The sequence below is a fragment of the Pan paniscus genome, chromosome 19 (assembly GCF_029289425.2).
Source record: "Pan paniscus chromosome 19, NHGRI_mPanPan1-v2.0_pri, whole genome shotgun sequence".
Classification (NCBI taxonomy): Eukaryota; Metazoa; Chordata; class Mammalia; order Primates; family Hominidae; genus Pan; species Pan paniscus.
The window spans coordinates 92,233,160-92,246,551 of record NC_073268.2 but is presented as its reverse complement, the minus strand read 5'-3'; the positions used below and the strand labels follow the sequence as shown (position 1 = coordinate 92,246,551).

The following is a 13,392-nucleotide window of genomic DNA, read 5'->3' as shown; positions in this document are numbered from 1 at the left end:
ATTGCACTCCAGCCTGGGTGACAAGAGCAAGACTCCATCTCAAAAAAAAAAAAAAAAAGTTTTTACTTTTCCTTCTATGGCAGTAAAGGTCATAGTCATGAATGGCTTTGCCACTGACTGACTGTGTCATGTTGGTTAAGACGATGGCCAATCAGTGAGTCTCAATTTCCCCATCTATAAAATTACCTTGCAGGAATATTTTAAGGACTCAAAAAATGATGGCGGGACCTGATGGCTGACGCCTGTAGTCGCAGCACTTTGGGAGACTGAGGTGGTTGGATTGCTTGAGGCCAGGAGTTTGAGACCAGCCTGGCCAACATGGCGAAACCCTGCCTCTACTAAAAATACAAAAATTAGCCAGGCATGGTGGTGCATGCCTGTAATCCCAGCCGCTTGGGAGGCTGAGGCATAAGAATCGCTTGAACCCAGAAGGCGGAGGTTGCAGCGAGCGGAGATCATGCCACTGCACTCCAGCCTGGGCTGGACGAGACCCTCTCTCAAAAAAAAAGATAACTATTACAATCTAATTTGCATTTTAGAAAATTAATTCTATAAATTAATTCACAGTATAGGTAATGAATCAGAAAGACAGAAAATAAGAAGACCAGTTAGGAAGTAATTTATTTTAAGAAAAAATACATGAAATAACTGAATAGGATTAACAGCATTGCAAATAAACATGGTGCAGACTTTCTACCCTAGAACCATGGACCAATTTATAACCTTGCAGAGAAGGCCCCAGGGCTGATGATCATTGTTGTGACTTGTTTGAAGCCTCGATTGGCCACTTTTTGGTACTATGCCAAGGCTGAGCTGCTTCCTCCAACCCCTGGTGAGATCCGTAGAACTATTCAGAGCCTGAAAAAAAAAATAGTAGTGCTCTAATAGCTCACAGTTAAGGAAGCTTTGCTGAATGATGTGGTCCACACATGAGGTGTGGACGTGATTTTATGTCAGAGAGCTCACAGGCAAGTGTGGCATCATTGCTGTAATCTTTGAAGACCCATCTTTAACATCTGATTACATTTGATTTAGGACTTGTGTGTTCTTGGACCATGTGTGATCAGACTAAAATGTGTCTAAAAAACAGAAAATAAAATGAATACAGTGCAGATTAGAGAATTGCGGCAGTGTGAGTTGAGGCAAAGGACACTCCAAGGAACAGCCTCTGTGAGAGGCCACCACTTACCCCAGATGCTGTGCACGTGTTATGTTTGGAGATTTATTTGTGCCGTGGACTTGGAGTAACTGGCCTAATAGGTCATATCACAAGGACCTGGCACTTAACTGCCCTACAGGCCTAAAGCCCATGGTGGGAACGGGCGTCTTCCTCATGCACGTGTGTGTGTGTGTGTGTGTGTGTGTGTGTGTGTGTGTGTAACTGAGATTGGGTTATTTGCCTTTTGCATGCTATCTTCTTTCCTTCTTCCTTCCTTTATAATTTTACCACAATTTTTTTTTGTCCTTTAGCCTGGAAATATTGATTAAATTTTGAGCTGTGCGTACCCTTTGGCCCAACTGTTTCACCTCTCTGAATCTCTCCTACAGAAATATTTTCAAGAGTGTGAAATGATTCCTATTTACAATGTATATTGTAGCATTACTTGTAGTAGTGCAAAATTAGAAAATATCTAATGGCCATTATAGTGGAATGGTTAAATAAATTATAATGTGCCTATGCCATGAACTGTTATTCAGCAAAAATTAGATAGATCTGCGTCCACTGAGATGGCAATATGTCCACAACCACATGACTTACTGAATGAAGCAAGTTGCAGTGTATAATGTAGAATCTGATTTCATTTCAGATAAAAATAATATATGTATGTGTGTGCATTATGTACATATATTTATAGCTACACAAATATACTATTACAATGCATTTTGAACTGTTAACAATGGTAACTCTTGGGATATATCAAGAAGGGGGGTATTCACTTCTTAATTCATATTTTCTAAAATTTTCTTTATTTTTTTTTGAGAAATAAGCTTGTTCTGTCACCCAAGCTGGAGTGCAGTGGTGCAATCATAGCTCACTGTAACCTGGAACTCCTGGGCTCAAGCAGTCCTCCTGCCTCAGCCTTCCTGGTAGCTGGGACTACAGATACATGACACCATGCACAGCTAATTTAAAATTTTTTCTTTTTCTCTTTTTTTTTTTTTTTTGTAGAGACTAGGGTCTCACTATGTTGCCAAGGCTGGTCTTGAACTCTTGGGCTCAAACAATCCTCCTGCCTCGGCCTCCCAAAGTGCTGGGATTACAGGTGTGAGCCACTGTGCCCGGCTCTTCATATTCTTCTATGTTGTTTGAATTTTTTCCAGTGAACATGTTTTCATTTTTAAATGAAAAGTATTTTAATTTTCTTTAAAAATAGAGGTGGGAATACTTCTAAGTAGAGGAAGGAAATAGGTTTAGAAGAATATTTAGAAATAGGAAAATTAAGGGAGTTCACAAAATAATGGTTTTAATTTTTTAGTGAACTGCAGGAAAGGTAGGGTCTGCTCAGTGGGGTTGGGATGTGTGCCAGGAAGTGTCTGGGGGCTTGTGGAGAAAGACAGAAAACCAGAGTAAGCATGGGGAGGAGCAGAGCCAGGGAGCTCGGTCCTCTTGGTGCCAACATGCAGTAATTCACCTTTAGAAACAATTGATTCGAAATGGTATGAGATTCAGTATGGAAGTGGCCTGCTTTTCAGCAACCTGACAGTAAAAGAACTAGGGGATGAATATTCATACTTTTAAAATGGTTTAGGTCTTTAAAGAGTTTCACTTAAGGCATTCTTATAATACATGTCTCCCTACTTCCACGCCTTCCCCAGGGGTGACCACCCTGCTCATCACACATCGTTGTACAGTCTCCAGAACTCCTTTCATCTCACAAAACTGAAACTCTGTCCCCACTGGACACTGACTCACCATTTCCCTCTCCTACCAGCCCCTGGCCTCCACCATTCTGTTTTCTGCCTCTATGAGTTTGACTACTCTAGGTACCTCATACGAGTTGAATCATAGAATATTTGTTCTTTTGTGACTGGCTTATTTCACTTGGCGTGTGCTTGGTTCATCCATGTTGTAGCATGTGTCAGAATTTCCTTTTTAAGGCTGAATAATATGCCATTATATAGATACACTGTATATCCATTCATCCATCAATAGACAGACACTTGGGTTGCTCCTGCATTTTGGCTATTGGGCTAGGGAAGAAATGCCTAGTTTTTTTTTTGTTTTTGGTTTTGGTTTTTTTTTGACAAGACGGAGTCCCGCTCTGTCGCCCAGGCTGGCATGGAGTGGCGCGATCTCAGCTCACTGCAAGCTCCGCTTCCCAGGTTCACGGCATTCTCCTGCCTCAGCCTCCAGAGTGGCTGGGACTACAGGTGCCCGCCACCACACCCGGCTAATTTTTTTTTTGTATTTTTAATAGAGACGGGGTTTCACTATGTTAGCCAGGATGGTCTCGATCTCCTGACCTTGTGATCCGCCCGCCTCGGCCTCCCAAAGTGCTGGGATTACAGGCGTGAGCCACCACGCCTGACCTGAAATGCCTAGTTTTATGAAATTATGTAGGCGTGTTGTAGGTTCAGTTTTGAAATTAACTTGTTTTTATGTTCTTACAAAAAGCACTTTATTCAACTTATATTACTTTTCATCCTTAATAAAGATGAGGACATTATCCCTCTGTTTTATGGAGTTGGATTTCTGTGGTAGGTGGATCTTCAGAGAGACAGGGGACCCAGTAGCATGAGCAGGTGGCAGTGGGATGGAGACCAGTGAGCTGCGTCACCAAGTGCAGTCACACTTCACGTTGAGATCACCAGTGATAAGAAGGGGCACGCCCAGAGAAGTTGAATCAGTGTTTATACCTATTAGTATTGATGTGGCTCTTCCTGCCAGCTGTTCTTTTTTTTTTTAACTTTCAGCTGCTTTTGGCAGGGCACAGTAGCTCACATCTATAATCCCAGCACTTTGGGAGGCCAAAGTGGGAGGATCACTTGAGCCCAGGAGTTCAAGACCAGCCTGGGCAACATAGTGAGACCCTCTACAAAAAATAAAGGAAATTAGCTGTGTATGATGGAGCGTGCCTATAGTCCCAGCTACTCAAGAGGCTGAGGTGGAAGGATCACTTGAGCCTGTGAGGGAGGTTGAGGCCACAGTGAGCTGTGATCAAGCCACTGCACTCCAGCCAAAACCAATTTGGAATATAAGTGCACTGGGAGAAGGAGGAAGAGAAAGTAGAGGAAGGAATAGTTTCTTCTTTGTTCATGTTTTAATCTGGTCTCTGTACTAGTTGAGAAGATAGTTTTCTTAAATGATCATAACATGTTGCCAACTTTGATCTTCTTTCCCCTCTCTGTTACACAAATCACTGACTAACTGGCTCACTCCTTCATTATTCCCTCAATCATTTACATTCTATGGAATACCCATTGTCCTCCAGGCTGATGTTAGACACTAGAAATACTGACGAAATGCAGTCCCTGCCTGAAGGAGTTGTACAGCTAGGAAACATGAACACGTCGGAGGAGGGCCCATGAGCAGAGGCACAGAGACATCTCACCAACAAATGGTCTGCACTGTAGATGATTCAGCATAAGCAGGTGTAGCATCCAGAGGGTGGGAGGAGACTTCGCAAGAGATAAGACTGAGATGCCAGGCCTGGACCAAGGGGCCTGGTATGCCTCCCTGTGAGCTTCGAATTTTTGTCCTGTAGGTGTGGGGAACCACTAATGGGCTTTAAACTGGGGCTCACAGCAGACACATTTTAAAAGATCTCTCAGATGAAGTGTAGAAGGTAGATTAGAGAGTCATGAGAACGGATACAGGGTAACCAGTTGTCCAACTGAGATTTGATGGAGGTTTGACCTCAGGCTGCAGGAGGAATGAAGAGGACACTGATGTATACGGCAGAACCTATGCTGGTAACCAATGTGGGGCAGAATCTAGGGTGTGGTAATTAGAGTATGTTCAGGCCCCCCCCAAAGGACACAGCCAGCTAGTGGATTTTCCCACTTTATGTGCAGACCCATTCTCGTGGAGTAGACACTAAGCCTTTTGAACTTTTCCTCTAAAGACCTCTGTGGCAGTTTTGGAATCAATTACTGTGGTCCATCATTTTTCCAAGCTCCCAAGAACCCCCCTCCCCCGGCACATATCAGATCCAAGGCTCTTGCCAAGATGTTCATTCTGTGTCATAAGAGAATGTCCCCATATCAACAGGCTCTCCCTCATCCAACTTTGTATTCCAACACCCTCAGGAACCCCTCCCACACATCCTCCAGGTCCTGCTAGTGCCTTTGTTGGCCAGGTCCCAAGCACCTCTGGCATGATAAGCCCTCTCCTCTCTTTGCAGGTCCAGCAGGCCCCGGTTGAGTAATACTCAGATAATCGCCCTAATTATGGTTGGGTGGCCAGAAAGGAAGGTGGGGGCAGGTTCTCTGTAGGGTGAGCATTGTCTTTTAAGTTACTTGCCTCATTTGAGACCTCTGTGTAATCATGAGGGGTGGAGGAGCAGGTTCCTCCCATCTTCAAGGGAGAGGGCTATTTGCAAGCCTAGGGAATCTGGGGTTCATGTTCCTCAAATAAATAAATACACACAGACATTCCCATCTCAAGTCTTAGAGTTCACTCCTTCCCTACCAGGGCCTGAATCTGGCACAGTAGACTAGTATAGGCTGAGAGTTCATCCTTTTTGATTCTGCCACTCTTAAAATTAGGTCTTGTGCCTGCAGGAAATGATTGTCTTTAAATGCTGCCAAAGCAGCCTGGCATGGTGGCACATCTGTAATCCCAGCACTTGGGAGGCTGAGGTGGGAAGATGGCTTGAGACAGAAGTTTGAGGCTGCAGTGAACTATGTTCATACCACTGCACTCCAAGCCTGGGTGCCATATTGAGACCCTATCTCAGATAAATTAATAAATAAGTAAAAATTGCCAAAGGAAGCTTACTGACTATCATAGCTGGCTTTATTTCTTTATTTTTAGTTTTTCTTATAAAGATGGGATCTTGCTGTGTTGCCCAGGGTAGTCTCAAACACCTGGCCTCAAGTGATCTTCCCGCCTCAGCCTTCCAAATTTCTGGGATTACAGGCATGAGCCACCACATCCAGGCTCATAGTTGGCTTTACATTTTTGATTGCTACACCTGAAACTCATTTTCTCTTTTCAATGAACCAGTCCTCTTAATAGCAGTCACCCAGTTTCACAGTCCTTACTGTAACTGTTTCTCCTGTACCTCCTGTACCAAAGACATCAAAATCGCCTGGATATTATACAGCCCCGTGTCTCCTATTCCCCTTCACCACAGGGGAATGTCTGCAGCATGCTGGGGACCATCCACTTTCCACCCACCTCAGTGATGGGTCCTCATTGCCATCTGGCTGGTGGGTGATCCACCCCCAAATTCCATCCATAGACAACATCTGATATCAACCGGTTTAGGTTGGGTTCTCTGGGAGCAAAGCCTGAGATGGAGATCTTTGTGAAAGCTGTTTATTGAGGGAATGTTCTCTAGAGATGAAGAAGACAGATGGGGCAGTGGAGCAAAACCAAACATGAGTGCGGTCTTGGCCAAGACCCATTTTGGCCTGGTCCCACGGGAAAGCTTTGGAGTACAGCTTGTACCACAGAGTTGCTTCATCTCAAGGTAAAGGGGCCAGCTTTTTGTACAGCCCTGTCAATCAGTCACTGGCTGTTGGTGGCTGTCCTGGAGTGAGATAGGGAATCAAGAAGACTCTTGGATCAGGTGGCTCTGGTTCCCAGTTCTTGGAGAAGGGGTAGCTATGGCTGTTTGTAGCCAAAACTCTCCACAGCAGGGGTACAGAGACCTGGGGAGGGGGTTGGGGAAGGTTGGAACGCCAGCACATGACTACAGTCCCGTACATACTTCGGCCCTTGCTTTTTAATTTAATGGTGTATCATATTGGAGATCATTCTAGATCAATTTACCTAGGGCTGACTTGTCCTCTTTAAAAATATTTATTGACGTATAACATACACACAGAAAGATGACAAGTCATCCATGGACAGTTGGTTTTCACAAAGTGAGCCCTCCGCTGTGGCCAGCATTCAGATGAAGAAGTAGCTCATGGCCAGCACCCTCAGAAGCTCCCCTTCTGCTCCTTTCCTGTTGTTACCTCTAGCCTAAGGTAACCACAATCCTAACTTCTGTCCTGGTTTGAACTTTATATAAGTGGAACTGTGTTCAATTTGCTCTTTAATGTCTGGCTTCTTTCACTCAGCATCTTTGTGACATTTATTTATCTCATGGTAGCTTAGCCTAGGAGGGTCCTTGGCTTTGCTCAGGAAAGAATCTAAGAGCCAGTGGTGGAAGAAAACAGCTTTATTGAGGCGGCAGTGTTACAGCTCTGTGACTGCTCCTGCAGAGCAGGGCTACCCAAAGGCAGTGTGTTGAGAGTAGCGGCTCAGAGCAGGTTTGTAATCATATTTATACCCACTTTTAATTATGTGCAAATTAAGGGACAAATTATATAGAAATTTCAAGAAGGATAGTACCTTCCGGGTCATTGGGGCATTGCCATGAAAAAGGGTGGTAACTTCCAGGTGTTGCCGTGGCAATAGTAAACTGACATGGCACACACTGACAGGTATGGGAGGTACGGGCTGTCTTATGGAAAGCTGCTTCTGCCCAGTCCCTGTTTTAGCTTGTGCTCAATTTAGTCTGATGTGCGAGCCCCACCTCTGGAGTTGAGTCTCACTTCTTGAGTCAAGTCCTACATCCTACCTCAATGGCGTACAGCAACGAGAAGGAACAAACTGTTCCTGTGCTGTGTACGGTTCATTTCCATTGCTGCATAGTATTTCATTGTGTGAATACACCATAATTTATCCACTCTATTGTTTGCAGGCATTGAGCTTTTTTGGGGCATTTTGGCTATTACACATAGTGCTGCTATGAACGTTCTATTATTCCATGTATTTTGTTGCGTATGTGTATGCATACCTGTTAAGGCTATAGCTAGGAGAATTGCTGAGTCATAGAATATGCTGTAGTAGATACCGCTAACCGCTTTTCAAAGTGATTCTACCAATTTTTTTTTCCCACCAGCAGTGTTTAGAATTTCCAGCACCTACTATTTTCCATCTTTTTAATCTTAGCCATTGTGGTAGGTTTGTAGAATTTATTTTCATTTTCCCGATAACCGACGAAGTTGGAGAGACAGGTGATCTCCTGGTTACGTGGTGTCTGGAAAAAGATCTAGGGGTCTAAGTGCTTTTCACACCAACCCCAGTCTCCTGTTTCCAGCCTTGCTCCACCCCGCCTGTAGGAGGACCCGCACCTCCACTTCCTAAGCCTGTCTGGAGTTCTGTGACATGAGTATGTTTCTGCCATTTGGGGTTTCGGCCTTTTCTGTTCTCCTGAATCGCTTTCCACTTCTCAGTGTGTGTTTCAGCTTCCAAGTTTTTATTATAATATCCTCTCCCATTCCCTGTGCTCTTGTGTTTTGTTTTGTTTTTTTGAGACAGAGTCTCGCTCTGTCCCCCAGGCTGGAGTGCAGTGGTGCGATCTCGGCTCACTGTAAACTCCGCCTCCCGGGTTCACGCCATTCTCCTGCCTCAGCCTCCTGAGTAGCTGGGACTACAGGCGCCCGCCACCACGCCCAGCTAATTTTTTGTATTTTTAGTAGAGACGGGGTTTCACCGTGTTAGCCAGGATGGTCTCCATCTCCTGACCTCGTGATCTGCCCACCTTGGCCTCCCAAAGTGCTGGGATTACAGGTGTGAGCCACCGTGCCCGGCCTGCTCTTGTGGTTTTATATTTTTCTCTCTCTCTTTTTAAATCTCTTTACTATTGTTTTAGTAGCAATTCAGAAGAAAGCAGAGTTATCTAAACTGGAAGGAAACCTAATCGTGTCTGGTACTGTATATTATACAGTCATGGAAGAGGACATAGGCCATTTCTATAGAGACTATTTTAAATGAGTTATTTGTCTTTGGGTTTAAACTATCCACTTCACAGCCCATAAGAAGTGTCCTGCTTTCGGGGGTCTTTCAGCAGAGCCTGCAGAGTCATCTCAGGCTGTAGTGAATTTACCGCCCTTCCCACCATCAGACTGGCTTCACTATTTCTGATGTATTTGAAAGTCTCCTATGGTGGCTGAGTGCGTGGTGTTCTATGCGAACTGAATGAGGCCTTTGGCTATTTTACTTAAGCATTGTAAAGAGTGTTGTGTCATTCTGGAAAGAGCAAAACGATAGAGATAAGAAATAGATCAATGGTTGCCAGGGACTGGGGTGCATGGAGGAGTTGACTAGAGAGGGCACAAGGGAATGTGGGGGTAATGGAAATGTTCTTTATTTTGTTTGTAATGGTGGTTACACTGTTGTGTGTGTTTGTCAAAATTGACAGAACCGTACACCAAAAAGGCTGAATTTTACTGTATATAAATTATACCTTGATAAACAAACCAACAAAAAAACAGAATGTGCCTTGGAAAGAGGTGATTAATAGAAATGTGATTGCCTTCTCTGTGGCCTGGTTCCCATGTAGTCCAGGGAGTCCCGTTTGTGGACGTGTACCACTGAGAAGTGGTAGCCGTGTCCCCCAAGGCTGTCTGTGGATGTGGAGGTGGGAGGGGTAGCAGGGCAGCATTGCTCCTGCATCAGCAGCCCTCGGCCAGGCGCTAATCTCAGATCTGAAACTATGGGTGCGGCAGCCTCACTGCAGGATGCGGGAGAGCCTGCCCAGGAGCTGTGCCTCAGACCTCTGCTTTGTTTTCTCGCTCAGCTCCTGATTGTTTCGGATCAGGCTTCAGAAGTCACGTTTGTTTGTTAGACAGTCAGGGTCACAACAGACAAAAGGAGAACGTGCTTAACTCTCACGTTACCTTAGACAGTGTCTTCCATTTCCCTAGTGATCATAAACCAAGAATCTCAGACAGCCTTTCAGTCACTATGGTAGAAACTTGTATGTGTCCATGGGTTGGGGGTGGTGCGGGTAGCTGTTTCCAAGAGGTTAAATTCCAGTAGAATATAGGGCAGATCTACAATAATTCTGGGTCACGACCAAGTGAGATATATTCTAATTGTATTTACTTCAAGTGCTTTGGGATTTGTAGATAAGAGATACTTATCTAATTGCTTGTATTTCATTTGTGCATTATTTTTTCTAAGCATTCAAAATAGCATTACAAGTTCTTTAATGAAGATGTTATCACTAATGCTAATCACTAAGGATCACTAATGATAACATATATTTTTATAGCACTGTATGGTTTTCAAAACATTTTTATTTGATCTTAATGACCCTATGAGATAGACAGAAGCTATAAATCTCATTTTACAGATAAGGACATTGATGCTCAGAGATGTTAAGTTATTTGCCCAAAGTCTTGTGTATGAAGTGAGAGAAGGCTGAGTGCTGTGGCTCACGCCTGTAATCCCAGCATGTTGGGAGGCTGAGGCGGGAGGATCACTTGAGCTCTGGAGTTTGAGACCAGCCTGGGAAACAGCGAGGTCCTGTCTCTACAAAAAGTCAAAAATTAGCTAGGTGTGGTGGCGCGCGGCTGTTACTCATGTGGCTGAAGTGGGAGAATCACTTGAGCCTGAGAGGTTGAGACTGCAGTGATGGCCATCGCAGTCACCCTGGGCAAGAGAGCGGATGCTGTCTCAAAAAAAAAAAAAAAAAAAAAGGAAAGAAAGTGGGAGAGCTGAAACAAGAACCTGTGTCTTCTGGCTGTTGATATCATACTTGTTTTATTAAATCATTTCATCTTCATTTTCCAGTCTTTCATACAACTCACTGGCAGAACCAGAGGGTTTCAGCTGCTAGTCAAGCTTACTCAGTATTACTCCACAAACCCTTAAGTTAAAAACACATGGTGGTCTGTGTTTTTCAGTTATTTTGTGAGCATTAATTGTACCAGTCTGCCATTTAGTCTGCGGGGCAAATATTCAAAATCTAAAGAGTCACCATGGGCATATGCTGTACTCTTCCGAAGATCTTGTTGTTCGTGTATTCATTCTACAGACATCTATTTCTGCCTTCTGTATGTGCTGGTCTAATCACTAGGGGTAACACGAAGAGGATTCCTACATGGATTTTGCCCTCAAGTTTATAATTCCATGGAGAAGATCAGACTTGGACATACATAGCTATAATACAGAGCAGGGAGTGAAAAATGAAGTATAAAAATAGTCATATAAAAGCTTGGAGAAAGGAACTTTATAATGTAAATGTTGCTGACTCGAAAAGTGCCACTAAGTGCTGGAACTTTTGCTTCGTTGTTTGATGCCATGTTTCTTAACAAACCAGAGTACAAAGAACTGCTGTGGTATTCAGTAGTGGAACTAAAGCATCTGTGTTGTAGGAATTTCCTCGAAATTTCTTTGAAACATATTGAAACCAAGTGTGCACACTCTCACCTCTGTTTCCTGTTGTCATTGTGCACCCCATCTGACGGGAAACTATACTTACTGGTTTTGCATTTCAAAGAAAAATCTGGTTAACTTTTTCAGCATTTAAAGAGATGCATAGTAGCCTTAACTGTTAATGAAACTGTTACATAAAAGTCTGTATTGTATTGTCAAAGACTTATGAGTCAAATAGCTTAACAGTTGATTGCACGTAAATTTTGTCCCTAAGCAGCACACTTCATTCTCTAAGATGGTCTTTCCAGGCCAATCAAATAAAATAGTAGCCCTGATTATTACAGAAATTAATCAGACATATACTTTATCTTTAAATTTTAATTTTTTTTTAGACAGGGTCTGCCTCTGTCACCCAGGCTGAAGTGCAGTGGTGCAATTATAGCTCATTGTAGCTTCAACCTCCCAGTCTCAAGCAATCCTCCCACGTCAGCCTTCCTAGGAGCTGGGACTACAGGCACATACCACTACACCTGGCTAATGTTTTTTTTTTTTTTTTAGACGGAGTCTTGCTCTGTCGCCCAGGCTGGAGTGCAGTGGCGTGATCTTAGCTCACTGCAACCTCCACCTCCGGGTTCAAGCAATTCTCTGCCTTAGCCTCCTGAGTAACTGGGATTCAGGCACCTGCCACCACGCCCAGATAATTTTTGTATTTTTAGTAGAGACAGGGTTTTGGCCAGGCTGGTCTTGAACTCCTGACCTCATGATCCTCCCGCCTCGGCCTCCCAAAGTGCTGGTATTACAGGCGTGAGCCACGGCACCCAGCCCTAATTTTTTATTTTTTTGTAGAGACGGTGTCTCACTATGTTGCCCTAACCGATCTTGAACTCCTGGGCTCCAGCGATCCTCCTGCCTCAGCTTCCCAAAGTACTGGGATTATAGGCATAAGCCACCACACCCAGCCCACTTTATCTATAGAAGGCAGCACTGAACTTTAGGGTAAATGTTGGTTAATTATAGAATAGAATGTAGTCCTTAGCCATATTTTCTACTTATTAAAATCTTAAATGCTGGTAACACAAGAGGTTTATGTCCTCTGCTAATCCATATCATAACTTTTTTTTTCTTTTTTTAGAAACAGTCCCACTATGTTGCCCAGGCTGGTCTTGAACTCCTGGCCTCCCAAAGTGCCAGGACTACAGGTGTGAGCCACTGCATTCAGCCGTGTAAATTTTTTTTTTTTTTTTTTTGAGACAGAGTCTCGCCCTGTCGCCCAGGCTGGATTGCAGTGGCACGATCTCGGCTCACTGCAAGCTCTGCCTCCCGGGTTCGTGCCATTCTTCTGCCTCAGCCTCCGGAGTAGCTGGGACTACAGGGCGCCTGCCACCATGCCCGGCTAATTTTTTGTATTTTTATTAGAGACGGGGTTTCATCGTGGTCTCGATCTCCTGACCTCGTGATCCACCCGTCTCGGCCTCCCAAAGTGCTGGGATTACAGGCGTGAGCCATCACGCCCGGCCGTAAACTATTTTTTTAATTCTTTTTTTTTTTTTTTTTTTGAGATGGGGTCTCACTCTGTCACCCAGGCTGGAGTGCAGTGGCATGATCATGACTCACTGCAGCTTTGACTTCCCTGGACTCAAGCGATTTCCCTGGACACTGTGCCCAGTGTAAACTATTTTTAAAAGAGAGAATGGCCAAGCACAGTGGCTCACACCTGTAATCCCAGCACTTTGGGAAGCTAAGGCAGGCAGATCACTTGGTGCCAGGGGTTTGAGGCCAGCCTGGCCAACATGGCGAAACTCCGTCTCTACTAAAAATATAAAAATTAGCTGGGTATGGTGGCACGTGCCTGTGGACCCAGCTATTCAGGAGGCTGAGGCAAGGGAATTACTTGAACCTGGGAGGTGGAAGTCGCAGTGAGCCGAAATTGTGCCACTGCACTCCAGCCTGGTTGACAGTGAGAATCTATTTCAAAAAAAAAAAAAAAAAAAAGAGAGAGAGAGCAAGCAGTTAGCTTGAGCACTTAACAGAAGTAATGGTAATAAGTATCACTGGGTCACATCTACCCT

At 44.2% G+C, this 13,392-nt stretch overlaps 1 protein-coding gene across 6 annotated transcripts in view; it reads left to right on the top strand.

Annotated features, from left to right (window-relative positions):
- Positions 1 to 13,392, top strand: part of RNF157 (ring finger protein 157) — a 97,615-nt gene that overhangs the window by 36,893 nt on the left and 47,330 nt on the right. The window lies entirely within an intron of this gene.